This window comes from Engraulis encrasicolus, chromosome 11, assembly GCF_034702125.1.
Source record: "Engraulis encrasicolus isolate BLACKSEA-1 chromosome 11, IST_EnEncr_1.0, whole genome shotgun sequence".
NCBI classification, from domain to species: Eukaryota; Metazoa; Chordata; class Actinopteri; order Clupeiformes; family Engraulidae; genus Engraulis; species Engraulis encrasicolus.
Window position 1 is genome coordinate 45,203,115 of NC_085867.1, and position 7,500 is coordinate 45,210,614.

Consider the following 7,500-nt stretch of genomic DNA (forward strand, 5'->3'; position numbering starts at 1 on the left):
ACTTTGGATTTTTTCTTCTTTAAGTTATTTTTTCTTCTTTTTATTTATCCATTCATTGGATTAAAGAAGAAAAAATCCAAAGTCACATATTTTTGGAAAAAAGGTTCGCACACATGTGCCCACCATCCACACATAAAATGAATCTGGACTTGATTGGAAGGACTTGTGACTTGCAAATGAGTGACTTGGGAGTGCGTTACAATATGCGATCTTGCCTCCTCCACTTGTGCTTGTTTCCTCGTACCAGGAAGTAATATGTCATGATGACATCACTGACAACATCATTATATTTCAATATCTTGCAAAAGCTCACTTGTAAAGTCTTTTTCTCATTTGCAATTGGGATGGTGAATGAAAAACAGTCCCTGAAAAGTTGCTGTGGCTAGGCTGACAGCTGGGAAACTTTATCGTTTTCTCCACGGAGGAGGGGCCAGGAGACAAGGCGAGGCCACAAGCACAAGTGGAGGGAGCAAGGTCGCATATTCTAACGCACTCTTGGTCCCATCTCTGACATGCAGGGCTTGACATTGGCACCTGCCAACCAGTCAAATGCTGGTAAAACTTGGCTGTCGCTAGTAGCAATTTTAGTCTCACTAGCCACTTTGACAGGTTTTTTTTTCTTTGTGGTGAGAAATGACATTAGCTGTATCAATTAGCTGTTAATATTGAAATGCAAGAATATTCTAAAGGAAAAGAAACTGACAACAGAACTGGCTAGCAGAAAGGCTAAATGACTCGGGGAAAACCACTAGCCACAGTGGCCGATGAGCAAAAAAGTTAACCTCAAGCCCTGCTGACATGCTCTACTGTTGCACATGAATGACAAGCGTACTGAGTAGAGGTGCACCGAAAATTTGGGGCCGAAACCGAAAGCGATTAATATTTAATCACTTGGCCGAATTCCGAAACCGAATATTATAATTCAGTCAAAAGTTATCAAAAGTTAGGTTTTTCACCATTTTTAAATATTGGTTAAATCTACGGTTTACAATAAATGTTTTGACATGTTTTTGAAAGAAAATAAATGTGTATTTGAAGTCTTCAAATGTTAGAGTACAACTGAAATTAGTTTAATTAATGCCCATTTTCAATTCATTTTATATTCGGCCACTCAATTGGCTTTTGGACGAAAACCGAAAGTGTCTTTTTTTGCGTTTTCGGCAATAATTTCTGTGGCCAAATTTTCGGTGCACCTCTAGTACTGAGGTGGGCATGGAAAGAAAGAGACAGACTGGCATCACGCAAAGGCGTAATTATTTCTCTGCAGTGCATTCCGCGTTGTGGTGGTGCACGACTTTTCATGTTGAGCCATGCTCCGCAACGCTGCAGAAAAGCAATTCTCTCACGTGACCAGGTTTGCACGAGGCAAGTTAGTTTTCCCGCCGTTTACGGGGAATTTCTGTTGCCTGTGGCAAATTTCTGTTGCTTAACGCGAAAATGTTGAGCTGTGCCCTGACCAAAACCATTCCTAACCCTAGCCTGTCAGTAAAGCAACATTTCTACCGCTTTACTTTAGCCAAGAACAGCAAAACTAGTGAGGGAAATTGTGCCCTGACCAAAACCGTCCTTAACCCTAACCTGTCAGTAAAGCACAGTCAAATTGGCGTAACCCCTGACAACGATCTCCGCATCATTTCCCTTCTCTCAGTTTCCTGTTGTTGTTTTTGTTTTCCATGGCTGTTGGAGCGGTTGCCACTTCAGACTCTGTCAGTGTTCATTTGCAGAAATGTTTAAGGTGATACTGTCCCATTTTTTTAAAAATAAGCTCATATTACACCTTCCCTTGAATTAAATTACTGGGTTTTACCTTTCTCCTGTACTTCCTGCCGTTCTCTGAGTACGGCAGTGCAAATTTGACCTCCCAGCTAGCAGTCAAGAGTCCTATGAGACTAGCTAGTCGCCAGTTGCCTTTCGATACCCTTAAATTGATTAGAATTCAGGAAATTGCATCTTAAAACCACAACATTTTCTGGGGGAGGACCCTCCCACCCCTTCCCGCGACTTATTGAAAGGTGCTGGAAAACTGAAAATTTGGTGCTTGAAAAGTGCTTGATTTTTTTTAATGAAAAAGGTGTGGGAACCCTGAAAATAACAAAAAGACTACATTTAATTTAACAATATATTTCCAAAAATGGGACAGCATCACTTTAAGACTCCCACCAGATGAGTGGGTTCCAGGGGGGTAAAGTGTGACTGAGTCTCCAGGGCCCCATATACCGTATATACTGTAGGGGGCCCACACATGGGGTACATTCCAATATGCGACCTTGTGTCCTCCACTTGTGCTCGTGGCCTCACGTTTTGCTGATGCCCCGCCTCCGCGGAGAAAATAATTAAGTTTCCCCGCTGTCCGCCTAGCCACAACAATTTTTGGGGGGACTGTTCTTCATTCACCATTCAGTCTGCAAATGAGAAAATGACTTTGCAATTCAGCTTTTGCAAGATATTGAAATATAATGCTGTTGTCAGTGATGTCATCATGACATAATACTTCCTGGTATGATGAGGCCACAAGCACAAGTGGGGGACGCAAGTCTGCATATTGGAATGCACGGTCCGATTCATGAAGATGTTAGGAGTTTGGTTGCAAAATGGTGTATCCACCATTTTTGACTGCATTTGGAAATGACTGTTCAGAAGTCACCTAAAGGCAGAAAACCAGAAGGCCCCATAACCCCACACAGCTCTAGGGCCTGTAACCAATAGCCTGTATTATCTGTAAGTCGCTCTGGATGAGAAAGAGTCATAGAAATGTAATGTAATGTTAAAAAAGAAGAAAGTCTCCTGGCCATTGCTAAGTTGCTGCAGGTTTTCAATACTTGAGAGCAATTTGTTTTTCTCTCAGGATTTACAGTCAATGCTCCTGATAGGTGATTAGCTGCAATATGAGTTTGATATGACGCAGAGGTGTGTGATGGTTTGCTGTTATGTTACTGGTCGGGCCCGTGTCAGATCCAATTGGCTGCATGTATGTGACCCCGTGAACCGAAACGAGTTGGACACCCCTGCTGTACATGGAAGCCAATGGAGTCTTCAATATCCCCAAATACAACACGAGAAGAGAAGAAGACTCATTTGCTCATGTGTCATTTTATTCGATACAGCCTTATATCGTCCTCTCCAGAAATATTCAGCTTTTGTTAACCTTTTGGTGCAGGTGCTGATTAAGTTGCAATGGCATTACAGTCTGAAGAAACAGATGAAGACGTTGTCACCATCTTGATAACAACAAGCTACAGTTTAATAGAAGCCCTGCATGAAAGGGTTAATTACCTTTTTCAGTAGCACAAGGTAATTATGTAATGGAAAATTAGACTGCATTTCATATTAATGGGGGGTAAAAGATTTTAAAAAAAAAACATACTGTAGGAATGGCTGCCAGAGATCATTTCCCTGATGGGCTGTGAAGATGAGGCCCTCTGGTGGTCATTAATGGGAGGTTACACAGGGTTGTGTGGAGCACCAGTTAACATGCCAGGTCACGATGCACAAACGCCAGACGGTTCAAGTCGGCCTGTAATCCAAACACAGTAGCAATGATGCCACGTTGAAAATATTGATGACATAACTCTGTCAGTTGATTTGGGAGAAGCCTATGGAGTAAAGTAGTCAGTTGACTTGGGAGTAAGTCAGTTGATATGAATTGGAGTCTTGATATCAGTTGGCTTGATTTGAAGTAAACCAGTCAGTTGATTTTGGAGCGTCTTTTGAAGTAAACCAGTCAGTTGATTTGGGAGCGTAGCCTATTTTAAAATAGCCCGGTCAGTTGATTTGGGAGCGTCTTTTGAAGTAGACCAGTCAGTTGATTTGGGAGTGTCTTTTGAAGTAAACCAGTCAGTTGGCATGAACTGGAGTCGTTGATGTCAGTTGATTTGGGGGCGTCTTTTGAAGTAGACCAGTCAGTTGGCATGAACTGGAGTCGTTGATGTCAGTTGATTTGGGGGCGTCTTTTCTGTTTACATAATCTGATCGTATGAAGATGCAGCCAGTCAAGAGATCCATTAAACAGCTTCTGCTTTTTCTATTGCAAACGGATATTTGTAAGCCAAATAAACTCTTCTCTTTTCTTTCACTGTTTCCATTTTGGTGTGAAATGTTAACTGTTAACAAAAAGTTTGTATAATTTGGTGTAAAAAATAAGAGGTTTGCCAAAAACCATGTACAGCTGTTTTGATGATTTTACCTAAAATTATTTTAAATATAATACTGGACCAATAAAGGCGAATGTACAACAGGCCAACTTGTCTATGTATTTCATTTGAGATTATATAGTTACTATGCTTTTTTAAATCTAAATAGGGTAAAACATTTTGTTGCATTTTTAGTACAGGCAGAGTTTGAAGTTGGTGAAGCTATATTGGTTTACAAATACAAAAATAAACAAAAGCAGTTTTGAAGTTTAATTTCAGTTTTTATCTTTTTCTCAGTACAAAGTGCCTGGGAGTTACAGCAAATTATCAATTTGTATCGAATCGCACTGAATATTTTTCATGAATCATCCCTGAATCGAATTGTAGCATGTGTATGGAATCGGATCGCTTTGTGAGTATAAGATTCATACCCCTATAAACTGGTATCTTTAGTATAGAATCTCATTTATTTCTTTATCCTGTCAAGGTAGTCAGGTTTTCCCAACCCCAGTTTATGAAGTTAACAAGGAGGGATTACTGCACGGACCTACCGGGCCCAGGCCCAGGGGCCCAAGAGTCAAGGGGGCCCTGAGGCCCGAAGTTCTATATTTCATTTTTCATATGATAAAGTGATGTATCATAATATCATACTTTTAACAACAACTCTATTGTCACATTTTCTCAAGGGGAGCAGTGCAGAGGCACGGTACCTTTCTCAGGGTCATGGAGGAGGATGGGGGACAGTAGAGTACAGTGGAGGAGGATGGGGAACAGTAGAGTACCGCGGAGGAGGATGGGGGGCAGTAGAGTACCGTGGAGGAGGATGGGGGGCAGTAGAGTACCGTGGAGGAGGATTGGGGAGAGTAGAGTATTGTGGAATAGGATGGGGGAGAGTAGAATACCGTGGAGGAGGATGGGGGAGAGTAGAGTACCGCGGAGGAGGATGGGGGACAGTAGAGTACCGTGGAGGAGGATGGGGGAGAGTAGAGTACCGTGGAGGAGGATGGGGGAGAGTAGAGTACCGTGGAGGAGGATGGAGGACAGTAGAGTACCGTGGAGGAGGATGGGGGAGAGTAGAGTATTGTGGAATAGGATGGGGGAGAGTAGAATACCGTGGAGGAGGATGGAGGACAGTAGAGTACCGTGGAGGAGGATGGAGGAGAGTAGAGTATTGTGGAATAGGATGGGGGAGAGTAGAATACAGTGGAGGAGGATGGGGGACAGTAGAGTACCGTGGAGGAGGATGGAGGACAGTAGTGTACCATGCTCAGGCTACCTCAGTCATGGAGGAGGATGGGGGAGAGCATTGGTTAATTACGCCGCCTACCAACCTGGAAGGCCGGGAGTCGAACCAGTAACCTTTGGGCTACAAGTCTGGCGCCCTAACTGCTTACCCATGACTGCCTTGAGGCAGAGTGTACACGTGTCCCAGTCCAGTGTCCTTCGTGACAGATGACAGTTTCCCACAACACCCACGGCTGCTAAAAACATTATCTGAGAATGATACAGAATGCCATGCACAAACACAGACCACCGGCTTCAACTCCTACGGTACAGTGTGCCATACAGGCAGGTCATGTGAGGTCGTGCAGGTTAGGTAGGTACCGAGTCACATAGTGCCGTTCATTGGGCCACCTAGCGCTCTCTCATATACAGTAATATTCCGTGCTTAATTTGAGGGGGAACAAGGGGGAGCTAGCTCCGGAACCTCAAACGAGAGATCCGGAACCTTGGATGGAACCTTAGGGAAAGACATCACAGATCCCCCCTCCTGGGGGAGCCACCCATCCTCTGCGCTCCAGGACCTCCCACTTGACAAATTAAGCACTGAGTAATAACTAATAATCATGGGCAACCTAGTTCTCTCTCTCTCTCTCTCTCTCTCTCTCTCTCTCTCTCTCTCTCTCATTGGGCCACCTAGTTCTTTCTCTCTCTCTCTCTCTCTCCCTCTCATTCGGCCACCTAATCTCTCTCTCTCCCTCCCCTCTCTCTCCCTCTGGGGGATGAGGAGGTGGATGAGGAGGTGCATTGGCCACCTAGCTCCCTCTCTAGCTCCCTCTCTCCCTCCCTCTGGTGGATAGGAGATGCGATGGCGGAGGGGGAGCAGGAGGGAGTTCCAGAGTATAGGGCCAGCCACACCCAATAATAATAATAGTAATAATAACAATAATAATAATAACTAGAAGCACTCAGAGAGCGCAGACCTCCGCCAAGGAAGCTGCTTGATAGACAGGGCTGGACTGCTCATCTCGGGTGGGCCGACAGTCCCAAAGGGCCAACACTGCTGTTTGGTTTTATTTGTATTTTTTCCTTATAGGGACTGGCCAGAGAGGGCGGTCCATTAATCCATTTTCAGTATAGGCAGTGGGCTGTGAAGCGGGTTATGGTATGAAAACGGCCGGGTTGTGTTTATGAGGGGCCATTTTAAGACAAAAGGCCCGGGATTTTTTTAGGGCTCAGTCCAGCCCTGTTGATAGAACATTTGACTATGTTACACCCTAAAGGTCAGATTAGACTTCTGCAACTGCGCTCGTCAAAACTCGCGTGGGAGTGGCCACGAAACAACATTGTATTCATGCATCTGCGAGTTCTGCGAGGTCCGAGGTCTCGTCGCGAGCCACATTTGAAATTGCGCGATTAGGCTACTTTCACTACATTGTAAGCACTGCGGTCATTATTAAGCAATGTTGCTTTCTATCGCGGTTAGCTAGGTATTTTCACACAAATTGCAAAGGCAATGCACTGGTATCATTATTTGACATGCCCAGTCTGTTTTCACGAGCAGAAAATGCAAGCATGTAAAGACAGTTGATTCTGCCGATGTGTGTTTACATTCGGTGGAGAAACGGTAGTAAAACCGCGGGCATTGTGCCACGAGTGTTCAACTGATGCATTGTTTGTTACTTAGCTTGTAGCTTCGTGTATTTACACACATTTACACACAAGGCATTAATAACGTTTTTAGCAGAATACAGCTCTGCTGTCGCAAACTACTGGCATTGCGCTGCCACAAGAACAGAACAAGGAAGTAGCGAGACGACCAATCATAGTGCCTTTTTGTCTGCGTACTCCGCGTCCGTCCGACGGATAGTTAGAATTTTTTCGAGGCGCTCGACGACGGGCGCAGAGCCTCTGAGAGGGGGGCGTGGACTCGCATAGACAGAAAACGGACGGACGCAGATTCTATGCGTCCGAAGCATAAATCTAGCTTAAGTCTTTCAGCCTTCTTTTTGAGGAGTCCCCGCAATTACATTTCTTGCCACTAGGGGCATCTAGATATATACAGTAGGCCAGCAATGGTGAAGAATCTTTTTAAAAAGTCCTGGTTCCGGTTCGTGGTCCGGATCACCACCAGAATTTAATCACTTGT